Raw genomic sequence first — 13,812 nt, 5'->3', positions numbered from 1 at the left:
AAGCATAAATTTTGTTTTCTCTTGTAAGGTGTATCCAGTCCATGGATTCATCCATTACTTGTGGGATACCAATACGAAAGCTATAGGACATGGATGAAGGGAGGGACAAGGCAGGCTCTTAAACGGAGGGCACCACTGCCTGTAAGACCTTTCTCCCAAAAACAGCCTCCGAAGAAGCAAAAGTATCAAATTTGTAGAATTTAGAAAAGGTATGAAGCGAAGACCAAGTCGCCGCCTTACAAATCTGTTCAACAGAAGCCTCATTTTTAAAAGTCCATGTGGAAGCTACTGCTCTAGTGCAGTGATTTTTAACCTTTTTTTGCCGTGGCACACTTTTTTACATTAAAAAATCCTGTGGCACACCACCATCCCAAAATTTAAAAAAAAAAAACACACATTGTAGCCTAATACAGCATATATATATACACATACACACAAATACACACATACTGTATGTATTGTGCTGTTATGCCATGCCTCCTACAAACTACCCCTGCACTCGGAGTAAAAAACAAGCAAAGTTTAAAAAATATGTCACACTGTTGTCAGTCTGCCGTGGCACACCTGAGGATCTCTCACGGCACACTAGTGTGCCACGGCACACTGGTTGAAAAACACTGCTCTAGTGGAATGAGCTGTAATTCTCTCAGGAGGCTGCTGGCCAGCAGTCTCGTAAGCAAAACGGATTATGCTTCTTAACCAAAAAGAAAGAGAAGTTGCCGAAGCCTTTTGGCCTCTCCTCTGTCCAGAGTAAACCACAAACAAAGCAGATGTTTGACGAAAATCTTTAGTGGCTTGTAAATAGAATTTTAAAGCACGGACCACAACAAGATTGTGTAATAGACGTTCCTTCTTTGAAGAAGGATTAGGACATAGTGAAGGAACAACAATCTCTTGATTGATATTCTTATTAGATACCACCTTAGGAAGAAACCCAGGTTTGGTACGCAACACTACCTTATCAGCATGGAAGATGAGATAAGGAGAATCACATTGTAAAGCTGATAACTCCGAAACTGGTCGACCCGAGGAGATAGCTACCAAAAACAGAACTTTCCAAGACAACAGCTTGATATCTATGGAATGCAAAGGTTCAAACGGAACCCCTTGAAGAACTTTAAGAACTAAATTTAGACTCCATGGAGGAGCAACAGGTTTAAACACAGGCTTGATTCGAACTAAAGCCTGACAAAATGCCTGAATGTCTGGAGTATTAGCCAGATGCTTGTGCAAAAGAATAGACAGAGCAGAAATCTGTCCCTTTAAGGAACTAGCCGACAATCCCTTCTCCAATCCTTCTTGGAGAAAAGATAATATTCTAGGAATCCTGACCTTACTCCATGAGTAACCCTTGGATTCACACCAATGAAGATATTTACACCATATCTTATGATAGATTTTCCTGGTAACCGGGTTTCGAGCCTGAATTGAGGCATCAATGACCGATTCAGAGAAACCACGCTTTGATAAAATCAAGCGTTCAATCTCCAGATAGATGGCAAGAGTGAACCTCTGCCCATAGAATTATCTTTGAAACCTCCAACATTGCTAGGGAACTCCTTGTTCCCCCCTGATGGTTAATGTAGGCTACAGTCGTGATATTGTCTGACTGAAATCTGATGAACCTGACCCCAGCTAGCTGAGGCCACGCCTGAAGAGCATTGAAAATCGCTCTTAGTTCCAGAATGTTTATCGGAAGGAGTGCCTCCTCCTGAGTCCACGAGCCCTGAGCCTTCAGGGAGTTCCAGACTGCACCCCAGCCCAGAAGGCTGGCATCTGTCGTTACTATAGTCCAATCTGGCCTGCGGAAGCTCATCCCCTTGGACAGATGGACCTGACATAGCCACCAGAGAAGAGAATCCCTGGTTTCCTGATCCAGATTTAGTAGAGGGGACAAATCTGTGTAATCCCCATTCCACTGACTGAGCATGCAAAGTTGCAGCGGTCTGAGATGTAGGCGGGCAAACTGTACTATGTCCATTGCCCCTACCATTAAACCAATTACTTCCATACACTGAGCCACTGAAGGACGAGAAGTGGAATAAAGAACACGGCAAGAGTCTAGAAGTTTTGACAATCTGGCCTTCGTTAGGTAAATCTTCATTTCTACCGAATCTATCAGAGTCCCTAGGAATGAAACTCTTGTTAGAGGTGATAGAGAACTCTTTTCTTCGTTCACCTTCCACCCATGGGACCTCAGAGATGCCAGAACAATGTCCGTATGGGACCTTGCGATTTGAAAAGTCGCCGCCTGTATTAGAATGTCGTCTAAGTAAGGGGCTACTGCTATACCCCGCGGCCTTAGGACCGCTAGGAGGGACCCTTGAACCTTCGTAAAGATTCTTGGTGCCGTGGCCAACCCGAAGGGAAGAGCCACAAACTGGTAGTGCCTGTCTAGAAAGACAAACCTGAGAAAACAATGATGATCTTTGTGTATCGGGATGTGAAGATAAGCATCCTTTAAGTCTACGGTAGTCATATATTGACCCTCCTGGATCATAGGAAGGATGGTTCGAATAGTCTCCATCTTGAAGGATGGGACTCTGAGAAATTTGTTTAAGATCTTGAGATCTAAGATTGGTCTGAATGTTCCCTCTTTCTAGGGAACCACAAACAGATTTGAATAGAAGCCCTGCCCCTGTTCCTCCTTAGTAACTGGGTGGATCACTCCCATAACTAGGAGGTCTCAAACACAATGTAAGAATGCCTCTCTCTTTATCTGGTTTACAGATAAATGTGAGAGATGAAATCTCCCTTTTGGGGGAAGAGGTTTTGAATTCCAGAAGATAACCCTTGGACACAATTTCCAATGCCCAGGGATCCTGGACATCTCTTGCCCAAGCCTGGGCAAAGAGAGAGAGTCTGCCCCCTACTAGATCCGCTTCCGGATCGGGGGCTGCTCCTTCATGCTGTCTTAGAGGCAGTAGCAGGCTTTTTGGCCTGTTTCCCCTTGTTCCAAGCCTGGTTAGGTCTCCAGACCGGCTTAGACTGGGCAAAAGTTCCCTCTTGCTTTGTGTTAGAGGAAGTTGAAGCTGCGCCACTCTTGAAGTTTTCGAAAGGGCCGAAAACTAGACTGTTTGGTCCTTAATTTGTTAGACCTGTCTTGAGGAAGGGCGTGACCTTTTCCTCCAGTGATGTCAGAAATGATCTCCTTCAGTCCAGGCCCAAATAGGGTCTGTCCTTTGAAGGGAATGTTGAGAAGTTTAGACTTTGAAGTCACGTCAGCTGACCAGGATTTAAGCCATAGCGCCCTACGCGCATGAATAGCAAAACCTGAATTTTTAGCCGTTAGCTTGGTTAAATGAACAACGGCATCAGAAACAAATGAATTGGCTAGCTTAAGGGCCCTAAGCTTGTCAATAATATCTTCCAACGGGGTTTCAACCTGTAGAGCCTCCTCTAGAGACTCAAACCAGAAAGCCGCAGCAGCAGTGACTGGGACAATGCATGCAAGAGGCTGGAGAATAAAACCTTGTTGAATAAAAATTTTCTTAAGGTAACCCTCTAATTTTTTGTCCATTGGATCTAGAAAAGCACAACTTTCCTCGACAGGGATAGTGGTACGCTTAGCTAGAGTAGAAACTGCTCCCTCCATCTTAGGGACCGTCTGCCACAAGTCCTGTGTAGCGGCGTCTATAGGAAACATCTTTTTAAAAACAGGAGGGGGAGAGAATGGTACACCTGGTCTATCCCATTCCTTAGTAATAATTTCAGAAAACCTCTTAGGGATTGGAAAAACATCAGTGTAAGTAGGTACTGCATAGTATTTATCCAATCTACATAATTTATCTGGGACTACAATAGCGTCACAGTCGTCCAGAGTTGCTAAGACCTCCCTGAGCAATATGCGGAGGTGCTCAAGCTTAAATTTAAATGTAGAAATATCAGAATCAGGTTGAAGTATCTTCCCTGAATCAGAAAAATCACCCACAGATTGAAGCTCCCCTGCTTCAGCTTCAGTACATTGTGAGGGTGTATCAGACATAGCCACTAAAGCGTCAGAGAGCTTTGTATTTCTTCTAGTCCCAGAGCTGTCTCGCTTTCCTTGCAATCCTGGCAGTTTAGATAATACCTCTGTAAGGGTATGATTCATAACTGCCGCCATGTCTTGCAAGGTATACGCAATGGGTGCGCTAGATGTACTTGGCGTCCCCTGAGCGGGAGTTATAGGTTCTGACACGTGGGGAGAGTTAGACCTCCTTGTCAATTTCTTCTGGTGATACATTTTTAAAGCCAGAATATGGTCTTTGTAATCTATAGTAAAATCAGTGCATTTGGTACACATTCTAAGAGGGGGTTCCACAATGGCTTCTAAACATAATGAAAAATGAGTTTCCTCTATGTCAGACATGTTTAAACAGACTAGTAATGAGACCAGCAAGCTTGGAAAACACTTTAATAACTGTGAACAAGCAAAAAATAATAACGGTACTGTGCCTTTAAGAGAAAAAAACAATCACAGAAACTGCAAAACAGTGAAAAAAGCAGTAAATCTTACGAAATTTTTACAGTGTGTATAATAGACTGAAATAGCATTGCACCCACTTGCAACTGGATGATTAACCCCTTAGTTTCAAAACCGGATAAAAAAAAAACAATATAACCGTTTTTAAACAGTCACAATCAACTGCCACAGTTCTACTGTGGCTCCTAACTGCCCATACGACTTTGGAAGGCACAAAAACCGTTTAGAGAGGTCCTATATGTTCAGGGGACTCCTTCAGGGAAGCTGGATGTCTCAAGCTGCAAAAACTACTGCGCAATTAAGGCACAAAAATAGGCCCCTCCTAACATGTACTCACAGTGAGAGGGCCTTAAAAAACTATCCCTAGGCAAAATCTAGTCAGCCATGTGGAAAAACTGGGCCCCAGAATAAAGTTTTATCACCATTAGTAATAAACGTTTATATACATCAAACAAATGTTATATCTATTCAGTAATGAGAGTAAATAACAAAAATATTACCCTTTACAGCAAGCATGATACCAGTCGTTATTAAATCACATAAATCAGGCACTGTCAGCATTTTCTAGCTTATCATCTCTCTAGAAAAATTTAAAACTGCACATTCCTCAGAGCAAGTAATCCTGCACGCTATTCCCCCAGCTGAAGTTACCCATCTCTTCAGTTATGTGTGAGAACAGCAGTGGATCTTAGTTACAAACCGCTAAGATCATCAAAAGCCTCAGGCAGAAACCTTCAACTTTCTGCCTGAGGCTAAAATAGTACAACTCCGGTACCATTTGAAAATAATAAACTTTTGATTGAAGATAAACTATATTAATGCACCACATCTCTCTAGCTACTTCCCTTGTCGAGAGCTGCAAGAGAATGACTGGGAGTGGCAGTTAGGGGAGGAGCTATATAGACAGCTCTGCTGTGGGTGATCCTCTTGCAGCTTCCTGTTAGGAAGGAGAATATCCCACAAGTAATGGATGAATCCGTGGACTGGATACACCTTACAAGAGAAAACTGTCCTTCCTGAACCAGAGGAAGGATTGACCGTATTGTCTCCATCTTGAAAGAGGGAACACTCAGAAACTTGTTTAGGCACTTTAGATCCAGAATTGGACAAAAAGTTCCCTGCTTCTTTGGAACCACAAAAAGGTTTGAAAAAAAACCCAAACCTCTTTCTGACGTAGGTACCGGGACAATTACTCCTAGAGAGGAGAGATCCTGTACGCAACCTAAGAAGGAAGTCCTCTTTTCTGGTCTTGTAGGCAAACTGGAGAGTAGGAATCTGCCCCTGGGTGGATGAGACTTGAATCTTATCCTGTATCCTTGAGATACAACTTCCAGGACCCAAGGATCCTGAACATCCTGGAACAAAGCATCTGTAAAAAGAGACAGTCTGCCCCCTACTCAATCCGATCCCGGATTATGGGTCGCACTTTCATGCCGATTTGTTTTCTGCGGGCTTCTTAGTCTGTTTAGACTTATTCCAGGACTGAGCCGGATGAGGATTGCCGTCATCGTGATTTGTCAGAACGAAAATTAGACAATTGTCGTGCCTTAGGCCTATTTTTCTTATCCTGCGGTAGGAAGGCACCTTTCCCTCCGGTAACCGCAGAAATAATGTAGTCCAGCCCTTGACCAAATAAAATCTTCTCCTTGAAAGGAAGAGAAAACAGTCTGGATTTAGTAATCATATCCGCAGACTTCAACCAGAGAGCCCGGCAGGCTAGGACCGCAAAGCCAGAAGTCTTTGCATTTATGCGAATAATCTGCATATTCGTGTCACAGATAAAGTAGTTAGCAATTCTCAGAACCTTAATTCTCTCCTGAATATCCTTGAGGGGAGTCTCCACCTCAATGAGCTCCGACATTGTCGCACCAGTAGGTAGCTACTCCAGCAACCGTGGCTACAGCTTACGCCAGTTGAAATAAAAACCCTGTATGTTGAAACATTTTCCTCAGAAAGGTTTCCATTTTCTTATCCATAGGCTCTCTAATAGAAGAACTATCCTCCAGAGGGATAGTAGTACGCTTAGCCAGCATAGAAATAGTGCCATCCACCTTATGGATGGAGCCCCAAAAATGTAATTGAGAGTCAGGGACCGGGAATATTTTTTTTTAAAAGTAGACCCTATTCTTTTCTTTTCGTTACTAATAATGTTCACCATCTTAACTGGCACAGGAAAAGTCAGAGGGACCTTTCTGTCTAATTTAGAGATCTTAGGTTCCTCAGGTAGTGTAGCCTCTGGAACCTCTAGCGTAGACAGAACCTCCTTTAATAAAAATACACAAATGCTCAATTTTAAATCTAAAGGAGGGTTCCTCCGATGAAGGATGTTTAGAAACTGAAGTCTCCAACTCAAAATGTTCACCCTCTGAGGCTACAGAGGTTAGCTCATTCTCGGATAGCTGTGACATAGTAGCTAAATCTGACATATATTTAGAAGACTCTAAAATCAGGAGAACTATGTTTAACCTTTCTCTTGCGTTTGCTAGAACGAGGTTAGGTACTCAGAGCCGCAGACACCGCTGATTGTAACTGCGCTGTAAAGTCCACTGGAAAAAAGACCCCTCCAGATGGAGGATTAGTTGGGCCGCGGGGAACTGCATGTGGAGCGGGTAGTGTAGAAAGGGTATTAATCTCTCGGGACCCAGATTCCTGAGAGGTATACGGCTCAGAGGGGCTAATAGCACTCTGAGTATTAGCAGGCTTGTCTCCCTTCTTAGACTTTAGAACAGTGTTTAGGCAAATGGAACAAAATTGAGCAGGCGGGTAAACCACGGCCTCCTTACATATAAACAGGAATTATTAATCAGAACAGAAGGAGCATAACCTTCTAATGTAGTATCAGAGTCCTCCATAGCTAAGATATATTAACAGAAGGACAAACAAAAAGTAAACGCTTTTTATAAAAAAAACAAAAAACGTTACCTTTATAATCCCAATGGCTAGGGCACTCACCACCTCCTAGACCCAGACAGTTAATAGTGAGAATTCTCTCCTCAGGAATGATGTCCGCAGTAGGATCATAGGAAATGAAAAGAATGCACCCGGTCACGTGGAGCATAGGACAGGACCTCCCCTGCTATAAAAAAGGTGCTAAGCTATTATGAGCTGCGCAACACTCAAAAACGAAAGTGAAACTTGTTTGTTCTAAGCCAAAAGCACACAGTCTATGAGCCCAAAAAACCCTCACATTAAAGCAGTTATAAATAACCCCTATCTGTTCAAATAATCTCCCTGAAGGAGATATTAACCCTTGATCTTATCGAGGCATATAGGAGCCACACTGTGACCCTATATAGCAAAAGTGTAAATACAAACGGTCTTAGCTCCAGGATCCATGCCGTGGAACAGACACAGCCTCTCAAGTGGGACAGTCTTGCAGCGACGATTCTGACATAGACTTGAGTGTGTAACAGCAAGCAGTGAAACTCGTCAACTCATCATCGTCTGAATGGGTTCGCAGAAAAACTTTCCCTGCATCTCCAGACTCTAACATACCCATTACAGGACTATCCAAAATCTTCTGACACTTCTCTGCCACCTCCTATAGTAACGCAAGACAAAGAATGACTGGGGCATAAGGGAAGTGGGAGGGATATTTAAGCCTTTGGCTGGGGTGTCTTTGCTATCTCCTGGTGGCCAGGTGTTGTATTTAACAACAGTAAGGAATGAAGTTGTGGACTCTCCCTGCCTTATGGAAAAAATGTTTAATTGATGCTCTTTTATTTGAAGGGAGAGATATGAGGGGATATGGTTGAAGAAATGGCAAGTATACGCTCCATTCAGCTTTTGAAAACGTTTCCAGATCAGTGCTGGTGACATAAAAATATGCCAGTCTGGGATAAAAAAACATAATTTATGCTTACCTGATAAATTTATTTCTCTTGTAGTGTATCCAGTCCACGGATCATCCATTACTTATGGGATATTAACTCCTCCCCAACAGGAAGTGCAAGAGGATTCACCCAGCAGAGCTGCTATATAGCTCCTCCCCTAACTGCCATTACCAGTCATTCGACCGAAAACATGCAGAGAAAGGAAAACCATAGGGTGCAGTGGTGACTGTAGTTTAATGGAAAAATTACCTGCCTTAAAGTGACAGGGCGGGCCGTGGACTGGATACACTACAAGAGAAATAAATTTATCAGGTAAGCATAAATTATGTTTTCTCTTGTTAAGTGTATCCAGTCCACGGATCATCCATTACTTATGGGATACCAATACCAAAGCTAAAGTACACGGATGACGGGAGGGACAGGCAGGCTCTTTATACGGAAGGAACCACTGCCTGAAGAACCTTTCTCCCAAAAACAGCCTCCGAAGAAGCAAAAGTGTCAAATTTGTAAAATTTGGAAAAAGTATGAAGAGAAGACCAAGTTGCAGCCTTGCAAATCTGTTCAACAGAAGCCTCATTCTTAAAGGCCCAAGTGGAAGCCACAGCTCTAGTAGAATGTGCTGTAATTCTTTCAGGAGGCTGCTGTCCAGCAGTCTCATAGGCTAACCGTATTATGCTACGAAGCCAAAAGGAGAGAGAGGTAGCCGAAGCTTTTTGACCTCTCCTCTGACCAGAATAAACGACAAACAGGGAAGACGTTTGTCGAAAATCCTTAGTTGCCTGTAGATAAAATTTCAGGGCACGGACTACATCTAGATTGTGTAGCAGACGTTCCTTTTTCGAAGAAGGATTAGGACACAAAGATGGAACCACAATCTCTTGATTGATATTCCTGTTAGTGACCACCTTAGGTAGGAACCCAGGTTTAGTACGCAGAACTACCTTGTCTGAATGAAAAATCAGATAAGGAGAATCACAATGTAAGGCAGATAACTCAGAGACTCTTCGAGCCGAGGAAATCGCCATTAAAAACAGAACTTTCCAAAATAACAACTTGATATCAATGGAATGAAGGGGTTCAAACGGAACCCCCTGTAAAACATTAAGAACTAAGTTCAAACTCCATGGTGGAGCAACAGTTTTAAACACAGGCTTGATCCTAGCTAAAGCCTGACAAAAAGCTTGAACGTCCGGAACTTCTGACAGATGTTTGTGTAAAAGAATGGACAGAGCTGAAATCTGTCCCTTTAAGGAACTAGCGGATAAACCCTTTTCTAAACCTTCTTGTAGAAAAGACAATATCCTCGGAATCCTAACCTTACTCCATGAGTAACTCTTGGATTCGCACCAATATAAGTATTTGCGCCATATCTTATGGTAAATCTTTCTGGTAACAGGCTTCCTAGCCTGTATTAAGGTATCAATAACTGACTCAGAAAAACCACGTTTTGATAAAATCAAGCGTTCAATTTCCAAGCAGTCAGCTTCAGAGAAATTAGATTTTGATGTTTGAAGGGACCCTGGATCAGAAGGTCCTGTTTCAGAGGTAGCGACCAAGGTGGACAGGATGACATGTCCACTAGATCTGCATACCAAGTCCTGCGTGGCCATGCAGGCGCTATTAGAATCACTGATGCTCTCTCCTGTTTGATTCTGGCAATCAATCGAGGAAGCATCGGGAAGGGTGGAAACACATAAGCCATCCCGAAGGTCCAAGGTGCTGTCAAAGCATCTATCAGAACCGCTCCCGGATCCCTGGATCTGGACCCGTAACGAGGAAGCTTGGCGTTCTGTCGAGACGCCATGAGATCTATCTCTGGTTTGCCCCAACGTCGAAGTATTTGGGCAAAGACCTCCGGATGAAGTTCCCACTCCCCCGGATGAAAAGTCTGACGACTTAAGAAATCCGCCTCCCAGTTCTCCACTCCCGGGATGTGGATTGCTGACAGGTGGCAAGAGTGAGACTCTGCCCAGCGAATTATCTTTGATACTTCCATCATTGCTAGGGAGCTTCTTGTCCCTCCCTGATGGTTGATGTAAGCTACAGTCGTGATGTTGTCCGACTGAAACCTGATGAACCCCCGAGTTGTTAACTGGGGCCAAGCCAGAAGGGCATTGAGAACTGCTCTCAATTCCAGAATGTTTATTGGTAGGAGACTCTCCTCCTGATTCCATTGTCCCTGAGCCTTCAGAGAATTCCAGACAGCGCCCCAACCTAGTAGGCTGGCGTCTGTTGTTACAATTGTCCAGTCCGGCCTGCTGAATGGCATCACCCTGGACAGATGTGGCCGAGAAAGCCACCAGATTCAGAGTAGGGGACAAGTCTGAGTAATCCCCATTCCACTGACTTAGCATGCACAATTGCAGCGGTCTGAGATGTAGGCGTGCAAAGGGTACTATGTCCATTGCTGCTACCATTAAGCCGATCACCTCCATGCATTGAGCTACTGACGGGTGTTGAATGGAATGAAGGACACGGCATGCATTTTGAAGCTTTGTTAACCTGTCTTCTGTCAGGTAAATCTTCATTTCTACAGAATCTATAAGAGTCCCCAAGAAGGGAACTCTTGTGAGTGGAAAGAGAGAACTCTTCTTTTCGTTCACCTTCCATCCATGCGACCTTAGAAATGCCAGTACTAACTCTGTATGAGACTTGGCAGTTTGAAAGCTTGAAGCTTGTATCAGAATGTCGTCTAGGTACGGAGCTACCGCAATTCCTCGCGGTCTTAGTACCGCCAGAAGAGCAGCCAGAACCTTTGTGAAGATTCTCGGAGCCGTAGCCAATCCGAATGGAAGAGCTACAAACTGGTAATGCCTGTCTAGAAAGGCAAACCTTAGATACCGGTAATGATCTTTGTGAATCGGTATGTGAAGGTAAGCATCCTTTAAATCCACTGTGGTCATGTACTGACCCTTTTGGATCATGGGTAAAATTGTCCGAATAGTTTCCATTTTGAACGATGGAACTCTTAGGAATTTGTTTAGGATCTTTAAATCCAAGATTGTGGTTCCCAAAAAAGAGGGAACTTTCAGGCCAAACAGATTTGAGTAAAACCCTTGTCCTTGTTCCGACCGTGGAACCGGATGGATCACTCCCATTAATAAAAGATCTTGTACGCAGCGTAGAAACGCCTCTTTCTTTATTTGGTTTGTTGACAACCTTGACAGATGAAATCTCCCTCTTGGGGGAGAGAATTTGAAGTCTAGAAGGTATCCCTGAGATATGATCTCTAACGCCCAGGGATCCTGGACATCTCTTGCCCAAGCCTGGGCGAAGAGAGAAAGTCTGCCCCCCACTAGATCCGTTCCCGGATCGGGGGCCCTCGATTCATGCTGTCTTAGGGGCAGCAGCAGGTTTCCTGGCCTGCTTGCCCTTGTTCCAGGACTGGTTAGGTCTCCAGCCTTGTCTGTAGCGAGCAACAGCTCCTTCCTGTTTTGGTGCAGAGGAAGTTGATGCTGCTCCTGCTTTGAAATTACGAAAGGAACGAAAATTAGACTGTCTAGCCTTAGGTTTGGCTCTGTCTTGAGGCAGGGCATGGCCTTTACCTCCTGTAATGTCAGCGATAATTTCTTTCAACCCGGGCCCGAATAAGGTCTGCCCTTTGAAAGGTATATTAAGCAATTTAGATTTAGAAGTAACGTCAGCTGACCAGGATTTTAGCCACAATGCTCTGCGTGCCTGAATGGCGAATCCGGAATTCTTAGCCGTAAGTTTAGTTAAATGTACTACGGCATCTGAAATAAATGAGTTAGCTAACTTAAGGGCTTTAAGCTTGTGTGTAATCTCATCTAATGGAGCTGATTCAAGTGTCTCTTCCAGAGACTCAAACCAAAATGCTGCTGCAGCCGTGACAGGCGCAATGCATGCAAGAGGTTGCAATATAAAACCTTGTTGAACAAACATTTTCTTAAGGTAACCCTCTAACTTTTTATCCATTGGATCTGAAAAGGCACAGCTATCCTCCACCGGGATAGTGGTACGCTTAGCTAAAGTAGAAACTGCTCCCTCCACCTTAGGGACCGTTTGCCATAAGTCCCGTGTGGTGGCGTCTATTGGAAACATCTTTCTAAATATCGGAGGGGGTGAGAACGGCACACCGGGTCTATCCCACTCCTTAGTAACAATTTCAGTAAGTCTCTTAGGTATAGGAAAAACGTCAGTACTCGCCGGTACCGCAAAATATTTATCCAACCTACACATTTTCTCTGGTATTGCAACTGTGTTACAATCATTCAGAGCCGCTAACACCTCCCCTAGTAATACACGGAGGTTTTCCAGCTTAAATTTAAAATTTGAAATATCTGAATCCAGTTTGTTTGGATCAGAACCGTCACCCGCAGAATGAAGCTCTCCGTCCTCATGTTCTGCAAATTGTGACGCAGTGTCTGACATGGCCCTAATATTATCAGCGCACTCTGTTCTCACCCCAGAGTGATCACGCTTACCTCTTAGTTCTGGTAATTTAGCCAAAACTTCAGTCATAACAGTAGCCATATCCTGTAATGTGATTTGTAATGGCCGCCCAGATGTACTCGGCGCTACAATATCACGCACCTCCCGAGCGGGAGATGCAGGTACTGACACGTGAGGCGAGTTAGTCGGCATAACTCTCCCCTCGTTGTTTGGTGAAATATGTTCAATTTGTACAGATTGACTTTTATTTAAAGTAGCATCAATACAGTTAGTACATAAATTTCTATTGGGCTCCACTTTGGCTTTAGCACATATAGCACAGATATCTTCCTCTGAATCAGACATGTTTAACACACTAGCAAATAAACTAGCAACTTGGAAATACTTTTCAAGTAATTTACTATAATATGAAAACGTACTGTGCCTATAAGAAGCACAGAAAAAGTTATGACAGTTGAAAATTAATAAACTGAAAAGTTATAGCATCAAATCTTTGTAAAAAAACACAATTTTAGCAAAGGATTGCTCCCATTAGCAAAGGATAACTAACCCTGATAGCCTCCCCCTCACACATAACAGTGAGAGAGATCAGTAAACTGTCATAAATTAAATAAAACGACTGCCAAGTGGAAAAAAATAGTGCCCAAAACATTTTTTCACCCAGTACCTCAGAAAATTAAACGATTTTACATGCCAGCAAAAAACGTTTAACATTAATAAATTGAGTGTTATTAAAAAGCCTGTTGCTAGTCCCTGCAAATTAGGCTAAAGTTTTATGCATACAGTATAATTCCAGTGAAGTGCCATTCCCCAGAATACTGAAGTGTAAAATATACATACATGACAGCCTGATACCAGTTGCTGCTACTGCATTTAAGGCTGAGTTTACATTATATCGGTATGGCAGAATTTTCTCATCAATTCCATTGTCAGAAAATAATAAGCTGCTACATACCTCTTTGCAGATTAATCTGCCCGCTGTCCCCTGATCTGAAGTTTACCTCTCCTCAGATGGCCGAGAAACAGCAATATGATCTTAACTACTCCGGCTAAAATCATAGAAAAACTCGGGTAGATTCTTCTTCAAATTCTACCAGAGAA

The 13,812-nt window shown here is 43.3% G+C and overlaps 1 protein-coding gene across 1 annotated transcript in view; it reads right to left on the bottom strand.

Annotated features, from left to right (window-relative positions):
- Positions 1-13,812, bottom strand: part of SPAG16 (sperm associated antigen 16) — a 984,179-nt gene that overhangs the window by 167,291 nt on the left and 803,076 nt on the right. The gene's annotated exons all lie outside the window — the stretch shown is intronic.

This window comes from Bombina bombina, chromosome 1, assembly GCF_027579735.1.
Source record: "Bombina bombina isolate aBomBom1 chromosome 1, aBomBom1.pri, whole genome shotgun sequence".
Lineage (NCBI taxonomy): Eukaryota > Metazoa > Chordata > Amphibia > Anura > Bombinatoridae > Bombina > Bombina bombina.
The sequence above is the reverse complement of the archived record's forward strand: the minus strand, read 5'-3'. Positions and strand labels throughout refer to the sequence as shown.